Here is a 19,153-nt window from a genome sequence, read left to right as displayed (position 1 = left end):
TGTCTAGGGTAGTGGTAAATCACTTTAATTCTTCGAAGTCAACATCGAGACTTTCCCCTGTATCTTCCCTTATCCTTGCTCCAAAATGTTATATATTACATTTAGAAAATCCCAACCAAAGCTCAGATGGCTTTTTACTGCTACTTATTCCACAGGCCAACTCTCAGCCTGTATTAAAGCCATATGCCCTCTAACACACACATATACTGATGAGTTCACAGGCTAGATTCAAAATGTTACTTTCTATTAATTCAAAGATATAATTATTTCCAGATTTCTAAAAACAATTCTAGACAAAGGATAGGCTTGCACAAGCTACTTTATGACATTTCCTTACTGGTGAGTCTCATTAATACTATAGCAGCTTCCTTACTCTACTTGTAGCTTGCCATCAACAAGAACGTCACTGGCGCAGGACTTACCAGTGTCCAGGAGGCTGCAGCGGCCCCTCTGCCTGCAGGAAAGATGGACCCCGAGGGGGCTGCAAACAGAGACCACCACCGGCAGGAGCGGCTGCTCTCCCACACTCCAGTTAGGATCCCAGGCCACTCCTCCAGCATTCAAGACTTAAGAAAAGCTTTTTATTTTGTTTCTTTCGGTCTTCGCAAGAACTTCTTTCTAAACTATCAGGGGGCCCAGAGTGAGAAAGAAGCCACATGACTGTCTAAAATCACATCTCCTAAAAATATCAAAGAGAAATATTACCATATTCAAGAGCAAAGGACTATAGCAATTACGATTTTAATTGATTAGTTTATTTTCATAAACTCACCCACAGAGCCACAGTGAATGTTCAGCTATGCTTTTTGTAACAAATACATAGACAGGAAAAAAGAATCCCAGCTCTGTAAGTTTTTACCTAAAGAATCACTTCCCCATCCATAAAACCAAGATATAGGAGTTGTATCAATGACTAAAGGAGACCACCTTTGAGCAACTAGCACTGTGCCTGGCACATTTAACTGCCTCATAAACATTACTCATTGTTACTTATACACTTAAAACCACACTTAAGAGTGAGACTCGATATTCTCATTGAGCCACTGGGACTTCACCTTGTGGCCATGGAAGGAGGAGGATGGCGACAGCATTTACTCTTTGACAGGCGCTCTTCTGAGCGCCTTAGTCACCGAGGACAGTCTTTCTGTCTAGATATCAAGGAGTCACGAGGCTGAGTAACTTGCCCAAGGTCATTCTGTTGGCAAGTGGTGGAGCTGGGATGGGAAATAATACTGCATATTCTTTCTCCAGAGTCTATGCATTTAACTACCTTTCCACTCTGCCTCCCACTGGACAGGAACTTATCTTTGGACTCTGCTCCATAGCTGATAAATTTCAACCTGAGCCTGGGGTCCAGGAATCTAAATTTTTAAATTTTTAATAAATGTCCCAGATTTGTTTTAAAGTTTGAAAACTGTTGACCAAAGATAGTATAGTATTTTCATTAAAGTTTGATGATTAAGAGATTGCTACAATGTGGGGTTTTAGGTGTTATGCCCTTGGCTGTATCTTATGTGACATCTTACTGTATCATTAATAAGGTCTAGTGTACCAGGCCTTTATGGTTGTAAAATAGGTGGACTTGAGTATGCCCACCCCTTACCTATGCTCAGAAAGGTCACCAGCCACTCTGAAAATGAAGTGGCACAGATATGTCACACCCTCTGAGGGATGATCTGACTGCCAAAACACACACCCGTCCTCCCAGGTCCAGCAGTGACCAATCCAGGCACACGAGCCAGAGGTTTGGACTCTGGGGCTGGAACGTGTATTCAGTGCCTAAAATCTTAACCTGGAGTGAAAGGAATCTGAAAACTCCCCTGAAATTAAGGCAAATTCTGTGTATACACACATTTTTCTGGAAAGAGAATCTTTAGCTTTTACCAAATTCCCAAGGACCCCAAAAAAGCTAACAGGCAAGAACTATCAGGAATAATAATATCAAAAATGGGATTCACCAGAATTGAGAATATAATAATTTCACAGAGATTTATAAACCAGATAAGTACAAATAACTGTACAGTTGGCCCTCATTTATCACGGTTAATCCGGTCCAGACTCGACCGCGATAAATGAATCTCCGCGAAGTAGGGTTCTTTAAACAGTCGCCCCTCGCCGCTTGGGCTCCCACTTTCGCGGTTTCACTCGCAGTTTTTCCAAGTATTAGACTATATTTGAACATATTTGAAAAAACCGCGATCGAGTGAAGCTGCTGAAGTCGAGCGCGAAGTGGCGAGGGATGACTGTATTCAAGATTATAATCTGTATCTAAATAACTGAAATAAAAATACAATTACTAAAGAATTTCTAAAGAGTCCTGGCCGGTTTGGCTCAGCGGTTAGAGGGTTGGCCTGCGGTCCAGAGAGACCCGGGTTCGGTTCCCGCTAGGGGTGCGTGCCTCGGTTGCAGTTTGTCCCTGGCCCTGGTTGGTCGTGCGGGTGGCAGCCACTCGATGTGTCCCTTTCACGTCGATGTTTCTCTCTCTCTCTCTTCCTTTCTCTCCCTCCCACTCTATCTGAACAAAAAATGGAAAATGTCCTCGGGTGAGGATTAAAAAAAAAAAGAATTTCTAAAGACAGTTTCCAAATCATATATGCAGTAAAAGCTCAAGTGGCCTAAGTAATTCTGGTCTAACAAGTTATCTGCACAGGAACCTTGTATCACCATACTCTAATTAAAGGAATAAACGAGGGACCCAGGAGGCATGACAGCAACAAGCTGACACACTCTGAAGCCCACGTGCCGTATGAACAGGCAGGAAGTTTGTTTTCCACCATGGGAATGCAGGAGTAGGGTGCTGGAGAGACCCTACCTCAAGCCCACCTCACCAACTTGTCCCTAAAGTGGTGCAGAGAATCCCTTTTAGAAAGTGGTCTGCCTTCCCCATGACGTGGCTGTGGGGTGAAAACTAAAAGAATCGAAAGCACAGCAGGGCACCCCAGGGTCAGCAGCAACATCAGCATTACCTGGGGACTTGTTAGAAATGAAATGATCGGGCCATAGAATCAGAAACTCCAGAGGTAGGGTTCAACAATATGCATTTAACAAGCTTTCCAGGTGATCGGAATGAACCCTGTTTGAAAACACTAGTTAACAAATGGAAAGGCCCAGCCTATCTCTGGAGCAAAACGCATTCTCCTGCAAACACTAACAGAGAAGACCACAACCTTTAGGTTAAAACAGCCGGGATCACACCTGAACCCCGCCACACCAGGCGCAAACTGCCATGTGACCCTCGGGGTCAGCAGCAATGAATCAGATGTTACCACGGGGCCACGCAGAGGAAAAGGAAGGAGAGCGCTGGGTGGCATTCTGCATCCAGTGCTTCTGGAACTCGGGAAAGCACCGGAACTGCCGGCAGAATTCAACGCAGATCCTCAGGTTCCCCCAAAGAGAACAGGTCTGGAGTAGGAACTTACTTAAGCTAACACTCCAGGTGATCCAATGCAGAAAATCCCTTTTCTTCGTTTTAGAAATCCACAGCTCTGCACTTACCCACCGGCCCTGCCTGCCCCTCTTCATCTCGACCCTCCTTTCCCCTCTAAGGCCAACGCAATGAGACACACACCCATCCCTCTCCAGGAGCTCAGCACTGGGAGCAAAATCAGTCAGTGAGCGAGGGGGCTGGTTCTGTATTCTCCCGGGGAAAGGTGGCTGGTGCACACACTAGCAAATTCTAAAAGTAACCCTGTTTCAAACATCTGCAGATAATTTCCTGGAATACACTATACATACAGCGTATTACTCTAAGAATTTTAAAAATCAAAGACACTGATGGAGAACTTTTATGTTATATATAATTAACAAACTGAAATGACCATTTAAAGACAAATGAAGGCAGTGGAGAGCAGCGAAATACAATCCAGGGGGGAAAATCCCCCATCTCCCTTGTGTTAGAATTTAAATATCAAGGTAAAAGAGCTGTATAAATATGATGAATCTCGATGGTACTTTTAACTGCATATCCTCTTCTGTCCTCAACTTCATTCTTCAACTCCAGTAGGGGGATCAGAGAGGAGAGGAAGTAGGTCAAGTAGAGAACCACACTCAGGTGTGAATGCGAGTCCCACATAGTATCCCTCCTTCCAAGGCAGAGGCTCCCTCCTCCACCAGCTGAGTCCGGGCAACAGGGTGAAGAGCTAGAGATCATGTCCCAAGTGCATCCAAGTGGCGGCATCTCTGCTTCAACTGCATAGCTCCCTCTCTCTTGGAGATGGGATGGATGAAGAGAGGGCAAATGGAGGAGGAAGAGGAAAAACTTCGAAAGCCCACATACTACTACAGCTGTGTTAGAAGCACAGGGAAGGGTGTAAAGCTAAGCTGATTTTTAGACTGAATCCTGCTATTAATGTGTTTGAAGGTTTTTTCAGCATTTAATAAAATATATCTTAAACAATGAGTTTCCTCTTGTATCCACAGCAGCCGTCCCGGCCGGCTGCCTTGCGTCCACATGTTCCCACGCCTGCCGGACACGGGGCCCAGGCCGCGCACAGGCTCGGGCTGCGTGTGGCTTCCGGCTCCTCTTCCCAGCAGGAACCTTCCAGCACCTTCTAGAGTGAACTAACTGTTAAAAGTATTGCTAGCACTGTATAATTCCTCACTTCTTCGTTTTGTTTTCCGATTCTAGTACTTGAAAAAATTTTTTTTAATATTTTAAACATGAAATGAATACCATTATCAAATTATAATCTGTTGCAATTAGGTTCCCAACTATAATATAAAACTTAAAAACAGTAACTATTGAAAGGTTTCCATCAAAGAGCCAAAAATGCTTTATTACCGGAGGAGATGTATCAAATTTGAGGATTTTTCTTTCTTTTCTTCACTTCTATAAAATAAAAGCAAAGGCCCAGGCAGACACATTTGCAACTGACTAGGATCACCCTGATTTCCACAGCAATCAGAAAGAATAAAGCGTTCATGTCAAATGACATCCTAACATTTTCAAAATGTTTTCCTTCATTTCTTAGTCGTTTCTTCTATTTACTTATTTAAGAAGCTTTCAGGAATAACAAACAGCAAAACACACACACACAAAATTGACCATTCTATATGAACTGAAACTGTTAAGGCAGCAAATTGTATCTATACTCAAAATTAGTGCTGAGCTTTTACTATCCTGTTCTGCCTCCCAAGGGAGGAAAGAAAGTAGCAGAGAAAAAAGCCACCACCTTCTCCTGCCATCCTCCTCCCCTCTGCCCAGCAGCCGGCGGACCCTGCACCGCCTCTCCCCGGCCAGAGGACCCTGCACCGCCTCTCCGCGGCCAGCGGACCCTGCACCACCTCTCCGCAGCCAGGAGCGGTTCCCACCCAAGTTGGCAAAGCAGTTAAGTGGTTACTCAAGTCAACAGCCAGCAGTCAGTCCAGGGGTGGGCCTTGCTCAGACCTGAAAGTAAGTTAAAAGTTCTCCCTTAGGAGCTCACAAGTCTTTAAACTCAAAAGGAAGTTTTCCCTAGCAATGGTTCAAAGCCTAAGACAACTGCAAATAGGGATAGCAAGAAGAAAGAGGAGATTCAAAATTCAAACAGGATCCAAGGTTTCACCAGTAATCAATCACCTTTAAAATAAAGAGTAACTTTTATCAACCTACATTCCAAAAGTTTTTATTATCAAGTTAATTAACAGACTCCAGTGTTAGTATAGTAACTAAATGCTAAACAATTAATGACAGCAAACAATAAATGTTCCTGTCTTTGCTTTTATAACATATTTTATAAAACAAAAGATATGAACACTCTGGTGACTTAACACAGGACTTTTATAGTTAATTTTCCCCAAAAGCTGCAGAATATGGAGCAGTTTCTAAACTAACATTTCATCATATAAATAATACGAAACATAGATTAGAATAATCAAATAACAATAGCAATAAAAATATGTTTATACCACAATGGATCACTGCCAATGTGCTTAACTCCTTTCGTGACTTATTTGAGTGGCAGGCTATTAAGTATTTCACCCTCCTTTCTGATCAGACATCCGTGGTGGAGTGGCCACCAAGATGCAGATTTCCATGCAAACCCTATGGGGAAGACCATCACTCTTGAGGTTGAACCCTCGAATACAATAGAAAACTTAAAGACCAAAATACAGGATAAGGAAGGAATTCCTCCTGGTCAGCCAAGACTGATCTTTGCTGGCAAGCAACTTGGAGACAGACACACTTTGTCTGACTACAACATTCATGTTGTGTTGAGACTTCGTGGTGATGCTAAGAAAAGGAAGAAGTGCTACACACTCCCAAGAAGAATGAGCGTAGAGAAAGAAGGTGAAGGTGGCTGTCCTGAAATAATATAAAGTGGATGAGAATGGCCAAACCAGTAGCTTCGGTCGGGAGTGCCCTTCAGGTGAGCGCGGTGCTAGAGTTTTATGGCAGCCACTTTGACAGGCATCATTGTGGCAAATGCTGTCTGACCTTTTGCGTCAACAAACCAGAAGACAAATAATGGGCTAATAAACGAAATAAATAAACATTTTAAAAATATTTTATCCTCATGTTCCAACGTTATCTCCTTCTTTTCAAATGATGCCCATTTGCCATATCCTTTCCGTTTACTGCATCTTCTTCTGAAAGAGATCGTGGTGTCTAAATAAAGCAGTATTTTAGAACATGCAACTTAAATACATGTGCCTACCTACTCATATGTAAGTTGGAACAGACTTCCACTTGGTTCAACTACTGAATGATCGGTCAATCCAGTGTGACACATGACCTGCCAAGCTAGTGCTATTTTCTGTTTAAAAACAGTATTAAACAATAACCTTTTATTTCATTTTCAATCATTAAGAAATAGCAATATAAGCCCTGGCCAGTTCGGCTCAGAGGTTAGAGCGTCAGCCCGCAGACCAGAGAGTTCTGTTCCCACTAAGGGCATGTACCTCGGTTGCAGTTTGTCCCCAGCCCCGGTTGGGGTCGTGTGGGTGGCAGCCAGTCGATGTGTCTCTCTCACATTGATGTTTCTCTCTCTCTCTTCCTCCTTTTCTCCCTCCTGCTCTATCTGAAGATGAATGCAAAAATGTCCTGGGTTAAGGATTAAAAAGAAAAGGCAATATAAGTCCCAGTTCCAAGCATAATTAATATGCTCCTTCTAAATGACCTTGACTCTTTAACAATCTTAGAGTGTAGTTCAGGGTCGTTCAGGGTTGAGCATTACCTCTACTTTCAAGAACAAAAAACGGGTCCTACCCCAAGACCATTTCTTCTTCTCTCACCAGCAAACTTGCTCATTCTTCCAGCTCACCTCCAAGACCCGTTTTCCAGCACCAGTCACAGTACTGTCAGACCCCTCTCACTGTACTGTCACCCCCTGTCCAAGTCGACCCTTCTGCTGTGCCGGAGCTCCTTCAGGTCGGACACGGTGTCTTACTCATCTCTGGGCTCCCAGCATATGAGACATTCCCAAGCACAGGGTTTCAATAAATGTTCTACATTTTGCTTTTCCTAACCATTCCATAGTCTGCAATTTTTCCAATAAACCTAAAGTTAAAAGAATGATAAAAAGATAAAGTTATATCCTGAGAAGTATGCATTCATAATACCTGATATTTCTCTCAGAATCTGAGATAATTCTATCGGTTGGAAGAGAAACTATACCCCAAAAGACAAAATCTGAAATTCTCCTGCCACTTTACACTAGGAGCTTTAAAAAAATCCTTCCTGACATATCGTTCCTCTTTAAATAAACTCGAACTCACTTGAAATCAAGTTACCTCCCACAGTTCTTCTCTAAGGAAAAGATAGGCTACGAACTGTGTAGTTTCAAGCCGTGAAAACAGAGAGGGCTCTGCAAGGCTGCCGAGGTCGCAGGCCTGGAGCAGAGCTGAGCAGCAGAGGAGCACGGGCAATGGGAAGGGTATTCACAGAGAGTCCGCTTTCCACCCCACGGAACTCCCTCCAGGGTGCTTGATGCTCAGAGCACTGCCCTTGCCCGTGAGGCTGTGGTGGCAGGTCCTGGAGAAACGGTGCCCCGAGAACACAGGTGTCTCCCCGGCATCTCACGAGAGCCCCTGAAGCAGAACAGGAGTGAGAGGCAGAAAGACGGGGATGAAGAGTTTACAGGTCCAAGGAGGAGACAGGAAGGTAATGAGTTTGCTGAGAGGGGCCAGTGAACCAGGAAACACACCTGCACATGATATTTTGACCCAAAAATGATAAAATGGAAGCAAGCAGAAATTTTTAAAAAAATGAATACTCACAACTTTACAGGTTTTCCCTGCTATGCAAAACATTATAAATGTCCAACTGTGTACTTCTTCCTTGATAAAATCAATTTCTGTTATCTATTCAATCAATGACCACAGTACCACATTAGGCAGATTCTGTATCTAATTCAAAATTTTGTGAGGTGTCTTTGACATTGTTGGGGCTCAAAAACAATTATGTAGAATACTTACTAGAAATAAAATACCAAAATAAGAACCACTGGAAAATAAATACTGAAATGTATATAAGTCAGCTGACATTTGTTAAAACTTTCTAGAGAACACCAAGTTTTTAAAACGTGCCAGTTCTATGAGGTGGAAACGATGTGGGAAACAAGGGACGCAAGGAGCGTGAAGGAGGAAGACACCATCACTTGCATCAAATGCTCCTGACAGGTGAAGCATGATGGAGCGCCAACTGTCCTTTGGTGCTTTTGAAAAGAGCTGCTTCAGTTAAGTGGCTGGAATCAAAGCCTCTATGGAGTAGATTCAAGGGAAACCAGTAAATGAGGACTGAGAGTCCAGAGAGAAGTAAGCTGGTGGTTTTGGTAAAGAAAGGGCAGTTGTTGGTTTTTTTGGTCTTGTTTTTAAGGTGAGAGTTTTATAGGCATGTCTGAATGTTACTGAGAATGGCAGAAAGGGAAATTGATGATGCGATTAGAGGAGGGACGCAGGGAAGCTGTGGCGGAACAGAGAGATTTCACGCGGACGCCAAGGAGGCAGAACGGGGTTTGGAAGAGCAGACCAAGCGAAGGTGGCGTGTATGTGCAGACACAGGCTGCTTGGTACTGTGAGTTCTCCTGATCACCTGCACGCATTTCTCCAATGACATAGGAGGCAACACCCCAGCTGAGCGTGAGGGTGGGGCTGGAAGACAGGGCAACAGATGCAGCCCTTGGGGAGAGGGGCTCCACGCAGGGCAGGATGGTCTAAAGTGAGTGGCCCATGCCCCACCCCACTCCTCTGGGTACACAGGGAGATGGATTTCATCAGGGTTGCTGAAGCAGTTCCTAAGACAGGGAGCGGAGGGGCGGCACAATGTAATTAAGAGTTTGTGCAAAGGAGTAATTACAGCAGTGGGTTAGGAATCTTAGCTGGGTGTTCACTGAGATAGAAGAATTGAGCCACCATTTTAGATTATTCCAATCAATAGAGGCATTTAAAGTATCTAATTAGCTATACTGTGGGAATTCGTGATTCCTTATATTTTATAATTAAAGTGGCATCATTTACCTAATATTTTAAAATATATATATTACACATGTTTATTATAGATAACTTAGAAGATGCAGATAAGGCAAAAAAAAAAGGAGTTTTAATAGCACAGATAACATTCTGACTAATTTTTACTGTGTGTGGGTGTACTTTATTTACAAATTTAGGATATTTATTTTGGCGTAATTTACCTTTTATGTTAAACAACTCTGGGAACATGTTCTTTTACAAGTTCTGTATTTTCATTTTATATATTTACTGCCATGTGGTAGTAAATCCCATGGATTCAAATCCTGCTGACAATTTTGAGCTGTGCACACACCACCACAGCTTCACCACTAGTTTGTAGCAGCGGAGAGCTCGTGGGTACCACGCGTAGGTGGCGAGCCTCTGACCCTGCACAAGTCTTCCAATGCAGACGCGTCTGAGCATTTACTTAGGAAAAACACAACATTGTATGATAAACCACTTTCTGTCCTTCCCATCACATTTAATCACTACAGTGATGTTTAAAATTTTGTATATAGGTAACTCATATTACATATAAATTTTATTTCAAAAAAATTAGGAAGCATTTAATTTATATATATTAATAAGATTTCCAGGAGGCAGTTAGTTGTCCTGAGGCTGAAGATGCAATGAGACTCGGGGGGGGGGGGGGCAGGGATGCAGGGATGATGGATGGTCCTGCAATATATGAGAGAGGCTGATCCAACAGATGACCATGCCCCGCACACTTTCAAAACTCCCGATATCCATTTAGATGTAAAAACAAAACAATACAAAATGCTAATTATTTGTCTGAGCCTAGAACCCAATTTTATTTTGCTTATAAGAACAAAGTACTCTTAAAATAATTTTACTATACATTGAATTTTCCAGGCATAAAACTACCATGTACATTGAGGAAAGATTGGACTTTATTTTGTTCAATTCTGACCAAGACTTGCTCACCTTCTCATCACCACTGGCAGCCCCGCTTACGGCATGAGCTGCTAACGCAAGGCTCCTGGCTCAGGTGCATTCTGTGGCTGTCAAGTTCACAGTGACCCCACATGTACACGGGAGCATCTACTTCACAAGTCCCCTACTGTAGTCATGCCTGAGCATTTATTTAATTAAATATTCTGTATTTTATTATATGCCATTTTTCTTTCTATTTTCCATATACAGTTAGTGTTAGGGCATTATTCTGACTTGTTTGAAATTCTGTGTAGGTAACATATACCATCTATGAATTTCGTGTAGGTAACATCTGTGATTTTTATTTTGAACGGATAAAGGGGGCATTAGAAAAGTTTCATTATAAAATGGGAATGTACTGCCTGTATGCTCTATATTTTCTACTATATTACATTTGTATACAGTTTTAAATTGTGAAAGGGATGTCAAATTAACAACCAGAAAATATTAATAGGTGTACCAGTTCCAACAATATGGCAGATCAGATAGTCTAAATGTCTACTGATCGAAAGATCTCAAATACTGGATGAAATGCCTCTTCATATGCTTCACAGACCTGACATAAATGTGAGTTTAATCACATACAAACAGAAAATAAACGAAGAACACAGAATCCGAGAGCAGCAGAGCTGACTTTTAGTGTACACTTTACCTTTCCACCCGATGACGACACAGGGACGGGGAAAGGAGCAGAGCAGGATTTGCCGAAGGGGAGTGGAATATGAGATAATGCCTCTCAATTAAGAGCATGAAACCCCACTAAACAGAAAAGAGAAATACCTGTCTTGAACTTAATACTCAAAAGTAGGAGAAATTTAAAAATGGCTCCTTTGAGAATTAGCAACCACAGTCTAACCATCACCAGGGTTTCTGGTCAAAATTAACACTTAATGGTGTGGTCTGCAAAACCTCACGAAGAAAAGTCCGCTTAAAGTGGTCCCAGAGGCCATCAGCGCCTGAATCCTCCGATCAGTCTTAACATCACTGTTGTGGGACGACATCCCATTGTGTTTGTCCTGGTCTAACACACTCAGCAGCATCACCTAGGAAGAGCTCAAACCAAGTCAGCCAGTAATGATGTGAGAAAACACCCAGATCAGTGGTCTGGAGCTGCTAGCATGTGTGATGCTCACAGATTTAGTGGGGAGGAATTTGGACAGAGTGCAAAAGGCAGGCTTGTCTTCATCAAGATGTTTCTGCAGCCTCAGCAGAAAGACAGCTGCCCATCACTGGAAAGACTGGAGTAGAACCATTTAGAGGCTTCTTCACTCCCAGGGAGGGTCACAGACACCTCCTCTGAACAGGAACAGTGCCCTAAATGTGGGGACATGATTTAAAACCACCACAAATAAAAATGTTCAGCCTTCAAGCCTCTGGTTCTAACCTGCAATACACAGGAAATAGAGGGGCTAATGGACAAGCCACATCAGGAGAAAACAATCCAACAAAGCCATTTCACAGGACAAATGACTCGTTTTTCAACATGCCGAAGTCACAAATGGTGGTGGGGTAAGAGAGAACCGTTCCAGATAAAAAGAACCAAATCAATGTATTAATCTTATTTGAATTGTGCTTGAAAAAAATTCACTACAAAGGCTTTCTAAGGATAACTTGGGATATCCAAATATTGCTAGATTAGTATAGGCAAGGAATTATGGTAGCATGTGAGTGCTCATTATATCATTCTGTTTATCATCATATTAAGAATTTTTTTAATAGTAAAACTTTACAAAGTGAAACACAAAATATGGTTCCGGAGAACTGGAGCCTACAGGCACTGGCAAAAGCATATACAAACTCCTCTGAAGGAACAGAAAACAAACCCAGGCCTCAATGAAACTGTTTTCAAAAAACAAAGAAAGGCCCTGGACAGTTTTGTTCAGAGGTTAGAGCGTTGGCCCGCGGACCCGAGGGTCCTGGGTTCGGTGCCTGCTAAGGGCACGTACCTCGGTTGCAGTTTGTCCCCCGCCCAGGTTGGGGTAGTGTGGGTGACAGCCACTCGATGTCTCACTCACATCGATGTTTCTGTCTCTCTCTCTTCCTCCCTCTCTCCCTCCCACTCTATCTGAAGATAAATGCAAAAATGTCCTCGGTTAAGGATTAAAAAAAAAAAGAAAATTTTTTTTTAAAGGAGGGAACTAAAAAAGTTCTCAGAACTAAAAGAGAACAAAATTAATGCATGTCAAAATTTGAGAGATTCGGCCAAAGCAGTGCTTAAGAAGAAATTTTTTAGTCTCATATTTGGCTTTATCAGACAAAAAGATTTCAAATAAGCCAAGCATTCCCTTGATTGAAATTTATTTTTAAAAAAGCAAAACAAATAACAAAACAGAAAGCAAGCCATAATCAAATAAACAAAATTTAATCAAACTTTTTAAAAAGAACATGTAATAGAGAGGACAATGCCCAACATGGCTTTGGAAAGGTGAACTGCTGGAAAGATTAATCCCAAATAGAAGAAAGAAGGAAAATCATGATGAGTTAAAATGACTTACCTCTGGATGTTATAGAAATTAAAGTAATAAAGACTAGTAAGAACAACTCTTATTTAAAAACTGAAAAGCTGGATAAAATCAATCAATTTCTAATATATAGAGATAATATTTAAGCAGAAAAAACTGAAAACTGATCATTTGAATATGCCTATATTCACAAACAAAAAAATAATAAGATCAAAGGTCAAAAATCAGAAATGGGCCCTGGCTGGTTTGGCTCAGTGGTTAGAGTGTCAGCCCGAGGACCGATGAGTCTCCGGTTCAATTCTGGTCAAGGGCACGTTATCTCGGTTGTGGTTTGTCCATCGAGAGGAGGGCAACCAGTCGATGTGGCTCTCTCACATCGATGTCTCTATGTCTCTCTCTTCCCCCTTCTCTCTTTCTCTCCCTCCTTCCCTCTCTATCTGAAGATAAACAGAAAAATATCCTCAGGTGAGGATTTAAAAAAAAAAAAAAGGGACAAAAGCTAAACATCAAGGAATACACAATCCTTATGGCTTTATAGATACTTCTAACAAACATTCAAAAAACACATTAATTCCAAACTGTAACATAAACTGTTCCAGCAAATTTAAAAAAGGACTACTGTCCAATTCATTTTACAAAAATCCATAATACAGACACCAAAACCTCACAAGGGTAATTACAGTTCAATCTCATTCATGAACACTGATCCAAGAAACCTAAATAAATGTCAGTAAACTGAATTTGGTTATATATGAAAAGGTAATATCTATCATGACGTTAGATTTATCCCAGAATGCATGTTTGTTTTAATACTTACAAAAACATATACACACACAATTTACCCCAATAACAGATTATAAGAGAAAAACAAAGTGATCATCTCAAAATATAAAAAGACATAAGATAAAATTCAGCATCCATTCATGACAGAAGTTCTTGGCAAACTAGAAAAAGACGGGGACCTCCTTGCCCAAGAGAGCAGCTACAGGGGGGTAAGCATGTCTAATGATGAAATGCTAAAAGTCTTTTTTTAAATCAGAGATAATAAAAAGATAGACAGTTCTTTCGAACAAATTCTTTGGAGAAGCTAATCTGCAGAAAAACAAAGGAGGGGGTGCGGGTGACGTTTTTAAAGCATTTTTTCAATGGAGGAAATCTAAGAGAATTAATACAAACTCAAAGGGTCACTGGATCAAAAAGTAACATATATTTGTGTGCACCAGTAACAATGAGAAAATGTAATTCTTAAAAGCAATTTATATCAACAAAATAAAAATATGCAATATATTATAGGAAAATATATGTAAGTACAACAGTTCTTTTTTTTTATCCTCACCGAGGACATTTTTCCATTTTTGTTCAGAGAGAGTGGGAGTGAGGGAGAGAGGGAGGGAGGCAGGGAGGGAGAAAGAGAAACAGAGAGAGAGAAACATCAATGTAAAAGAGACACATGGAGTGGCTGCCTCCCGCAGGACCCCAACCAAGGCCGGGACAAACTGCGACCGAGGTACGTGCCTGGACTGGAATCCAACCCGCGACTCACTGGTCTGTGGGTCGACGCTCTAACCACTGAGAAAACCAGCCAGGGCTGCAACAGCTCTTTTAAAGAATGTCTGAAAGAAATTAAAAACCACCTAAACAAGGAAGAAATGGCGAGCGAGTGGTTCCGGAGGAGGAGGACACCGGCGAGAGCTGGAGGCAGAGGGGACAGGCCGCGGGCGACAGCAGAAGGACTAGCTCCTCTGCCGGCCTCTGAGGGGCCGGTGCTCTGTGCCCAGGGCAGCCTGTGCCCACTCCAGCCCTCCTGCCTCAGACACAGAAACGACACCACCTCGTCACCAAAGGCCCCCGCTTTCTGCGAGCAGACAGCCAGGTGGGACCCCCTTCCTTCATCCCTCCTGGAATCACTGAGCACACGCCCAGCCCCCACATCTTCCCACAATGTTCCTGAGGCTCCTCGGAATAAACCCAACTTGTTTTATTGCAAAAGTGCTCCTGGTCTGTGGTCGGTGTGCGAAAACTGCTCAAGTGCGGTGCTTATTTTTGTTTTACTATTTTCCTTTTCTCTATCTTCACCCGAAGATATTTTTTCCATTTTTTTGTTCAGATAGTGTGGGAGGGAGGGAGAGAGAGTGAGAGAGAGAGACATCGATGTGAAAGGAACACATCGACTGGCTGCCACCCGCACGACCAACCAGGGCCGGGGACAAACTGCAACTGAGGTACGTGCCCTTAGTGGGAACTGAACCCAGTCTCTCTGGACCGCAGGCTGATGTTCTAATAGCTGAGCCAAACCGGCCAGGGCTGTTTTACTATTTTTCTAAGTATCATCTGTTTCACAGAAAATCCCAAAATAACCCCACCCTGTACCTAAGGAAGTTCAGCAACTAACAAAAGTGGTATCTCCAGCCCTGGCTGGTTTGGCTCAGCAGTTAGAGCATCAGCCACGGACCAATGAGTCACGGGTTTGATTCTGGTCAAGGGCACGTACCTCGGTTGCACTTCGTCCGTGGCCCTGGTTGGGTCGTGTGGGAGGCAGCCACTCTATGCGTCCCTTTCACGTCAATGTGTCTGTCTGTCTCTCTCCCTCCCACTCCATCTGAACAAAAACTGAAAAATGTCCTCCAGTAAGGATTAAAAAAAAATGGCATCTCCAGTCAATTGGAAAAAGATAACTCTTAACGGTTAAATTTATGTGTCAACTCGGAGTGGTTTTGGATGAAATTAACACCTAATCAGTGACTTTAAATAAAGTATATGCTCTCCATAACCTGGGTTTACACATTCAATCAGGTGAAAGTCTGAACAGAACAAAAAGACCCACAAACTGCCTCCAGACTTCATCTTCACTGCGGGCCCTCATCCTGGGTCTTGAGCCACCAACCTTGGGATGAGAACTGGAACATCTCCTGGGTCTCCAGCATGCTGGCCCGCACAGTGGATTCTGGAGTTGCCAGCCTCCGTAATTATGTTAGACAATTCCTTACAATAAATCACTTTATCCTACCCGATCGGATGAGTATACATATACACATCCCATTGGCTCTGCTTCCCCAAAGCCCTGATAAAATAGCCTCCACAAGGAAAGGTACTCAAACAACCAAGCAGCCATTTGAAAGACAATTAAGTTAGATAATACGTTTCTCCACAAATTAGGACAAATGAAATGTAAAAAATGAATCTATGAAAATACTATAAAAGAACATGAAAAAGTTACTTTGTAACTTTGAAGTATAAAAGGCTCATACTACCACTAAAAATAAAATCCAAAGATCATAATAGAAAAAATAATTTTGACTACATAAAGTTAACTTAAAAGCCCCTCTGCATGAACCCCACCCCCCAAAAAAGGTCCCATTAGTGTCAAGTGACAAGATGATTATTGTGGTAAGTAATTCAAATCACAAAGGTCCAGTCTACCTCATATATTAAGAGTTTTCATAAAACAATTTTTTAAAAGGTCAACAACTAAATAGAAAAATTTAAGATAAAAAAATGTGACAGTTTAAAGTCCAGGAAAAAAAAATACAAAGACTTTTAAATATATAAGATGTTTAACCATCAATCACAAGATAAATGCAAATTAAAACTATATTATCAGATTGGCAAAAATCCAGAAGCTTCATAAAACCATGCCTCTGGCACACGTGTAGGGAAACAAGTACTCTCACACACGGATGGTGGAGTATAAATTGGTACACCCCTCGAAGGAACAATCTGGCAGTATTTACCAAAATCCTAACTGCAGTGTCGAGTCCAGGAATTCATCCTCCAATACTTGCACACTTACGAACCGGCACATATTCAAAGTTTATCATGACAATATTGTTTAAATTGCAAATAACTAAAAATAACATAAATGACCACCAAAAGAGAACCAGTTGAATACATTATGGTATGTTCATAAAACAGAATAAAGCTATATAAAATAGAATGAAGGACTGCGTTACGTACTCCTTCACAGAGATCTTCGGAAAATTACGTGAATGGAGGACGGGGTTACAAAGAACAGAGCGCACGAACAGGATGTTATAGTATGCCACCATGTGTGTAAAAATGGGGTAAAAATTAAAATACGGTATTTTGCTGCTTTGTATAAAGAAAATTCTGGAGCCCTGGCCGGTTTGACTCAGCGGTTAGAGCGTCCGCCTGCGGTCCGGAGAGACCCGGGTTCGGTTCCCGCTAAGGGCACGTACCTCGGTTGCAGTTTGTCCCCGGCCCTGGTTGGTCGTGCGGGTGGCAGCCACTCGATGTGTCCCTTTCACGTTGATGTTTCTCTCTCTCTCTCTCCCTCCCACTCTATCTGTACAAAAAATGGAAAAATATCCTCGGGTGAGGATTTAAAAAAAAAAAAAAAAAGAAAAGAAAATTCTGGAAAGACATACAACACAGTAATAAAGTGGTCATCTGGCAAAGAATGGGGTGGGTGGTGAGTTAGCAAGAACTGTGGTGGGAGACCTTCATCTGTATCCTTTCCTTGTACTTTAAAATTTTTTCAACATATGAATATATTGATTATTCAAAGCATTATACATTTTAAAAACGTTAAAGACACAAAGAGAGTGAGGTATTTTAATGGTACTCTAAAATTACCTTTTGCATTGGTCACATTGACAAGACACATGAAGTATCATTTGCTGATTGATTCCCAAATATAAAACCTATAACTGCTATGTCTGGAAACAAAAAAGTCTGCAGAAAGAAATGTTTTGTCTGTTAGGAAAAACAGGCTTATTACATTAAACATAATTAAGTTTCTTTGGTCTTTAAATGTATGTGAATTCAGTATTACAAATTCTTATTAAAATTCAGCCTGATTTTTAAAATATTCTATTGGCTATTTTTACTCTGTTTTTGGATATATTTAGGGAAATTCTTCTGTTTTTGGAGGTGCTAACTATATCTAAAGTACAAGATCTCACTTCCCAGAGAAACTTTCTAATCAGTCAGAACATCGAACTCCCTAAAAAACACACTGTTCCTGTCAGACCAGACCCTCTGGTTAGGGTGCCGACGTCTCCAACTCCCCTGCTTGCCCCCATAATGAGTTTAATAAAACTTAAACAAGGCTAGACATTACAGTTAGGAAGTATGAAAACAAGAAAGCATTTCCAACACACTTTGAGGAATGTTTGGTTTTTCTCAGGATAAACACAATATTTATGTTAAAAACTCATGGTTACATAGTATTTCCTATACAATGATATTAACAGTCAAAGCATAAAACAGACCTAAACTAAGCCCATTAAAAAACTATTCATTAAAATAAAATTTTACCTGTAGAATGCTTTAAATATTTAAATGTGAAGGATATTAAATAACTAATTACCATGTGGTAGAAGTCATCAATGACTGCTTCATAAAGGAAGTAAATTTGAGCTTGGTCTTGAAGGAAATGACAGGCACTCAGAACCCTTAACCAAACTGGTTTTACAACCAGAGATTCATTTTAGCACACTGAAGGAAAACAAGTGATGAAATCTCTCAGTTGAGTCCTTCCTAAATTTTGATGACATGACAAAACATTCTGTATCTACAGAGAAGTTCAATAAGCTTCTGAAAACCCTTGAAAAGCCTATAACTTTGTATCTCACAAACCCAGATACCAGTCTTCTACTTAAAAAAGAAATGAGAAAGGTTTTTTATTTTCCCACATTTTAATAAAAGATCGTAACAAATAACTTGGAAATAATGTTCAATCCGACCTCTATAAATCCCTTTATATAATAACAAAATTTTGAAAACATATATGCAAAAGACAGGATTTAACATGTTTAACCTATTTTGTTTAAAGTCATAAACTCCTTTTAAAACTCTTAAATAAAAGTCACATGGGGAGACTCCAATGAATCCAAGATAATACTTAAGAAATCAATCGAACTGAGTAAGCTTCATATATTTATATATTTTACTTTGCCTCAACAATACCTTCAAGATGTGTGAAAATAGGTTAAAAATAAAATAGTCAATGTCACTGTCTTCCCATCTCTTCACCAGCCCTACCCCACAAAAGAGGAAGAAGAGAAAAAGATATCAAATGGAAAGTTACATCATGATGCTTGTGACTGGAAGCATATGGAAGTTTTATCTGGATTCAAAGTAAGAGGCCCTAGCTCATGACACTTTAGTATCACTCAATGACAGCCTCTAAAACATGATGAAACTGAATAATTTTACCAAATGCATATATACTATTTTTCTATAAATTATATGCTGAAATATATAGCTCAATAACCAACAAGAGTATTTAATGAGGCTAATTTAAACTAGAAGCTGCTTAATATACTTAAAGTACATGATTCCCTTTAGTA

The 19,153-nt window shown here is 41.1% G+C and overlaps 1 protein-coding gene and 1 pseudogene across 7 annotated transcripts in view; one reads left to right on the top strand and one right to left on the bottom strand.

Moving 5' to 3' along the window:
• The window catches only part of ARID1B (AT-rich interaction domain 1B), a 413,931-nt gene that overhangs the window by 265,129 nt on the left and 129,649 nt on the right, over positions 1-19,153 (bottom strand). The window lies entirely within an intron of this gene.
• Positions 6,002-6,446, top strand: LOC118621699 (annotated as a pseudogene).

Source organism: Molossus molossus, unplaced genomic scaffold, assembly GCF_014108415.1.
Source record: "Molossus molossus isolate mMolMol1 unplaced genomic scaffold, mMolMol1.p scaffold_m16_p_8, whole genome shotgun sequence".
Classification (NCBI taxonomy): Eukaryota; Metazoa; Chordata; class Mammalia; order Chiroptera; family Molossidae; genus Molossus; species Molossus molossus.
This window is presented reverse-complemented; position numbering and strand designations above follow the sequence as displayed.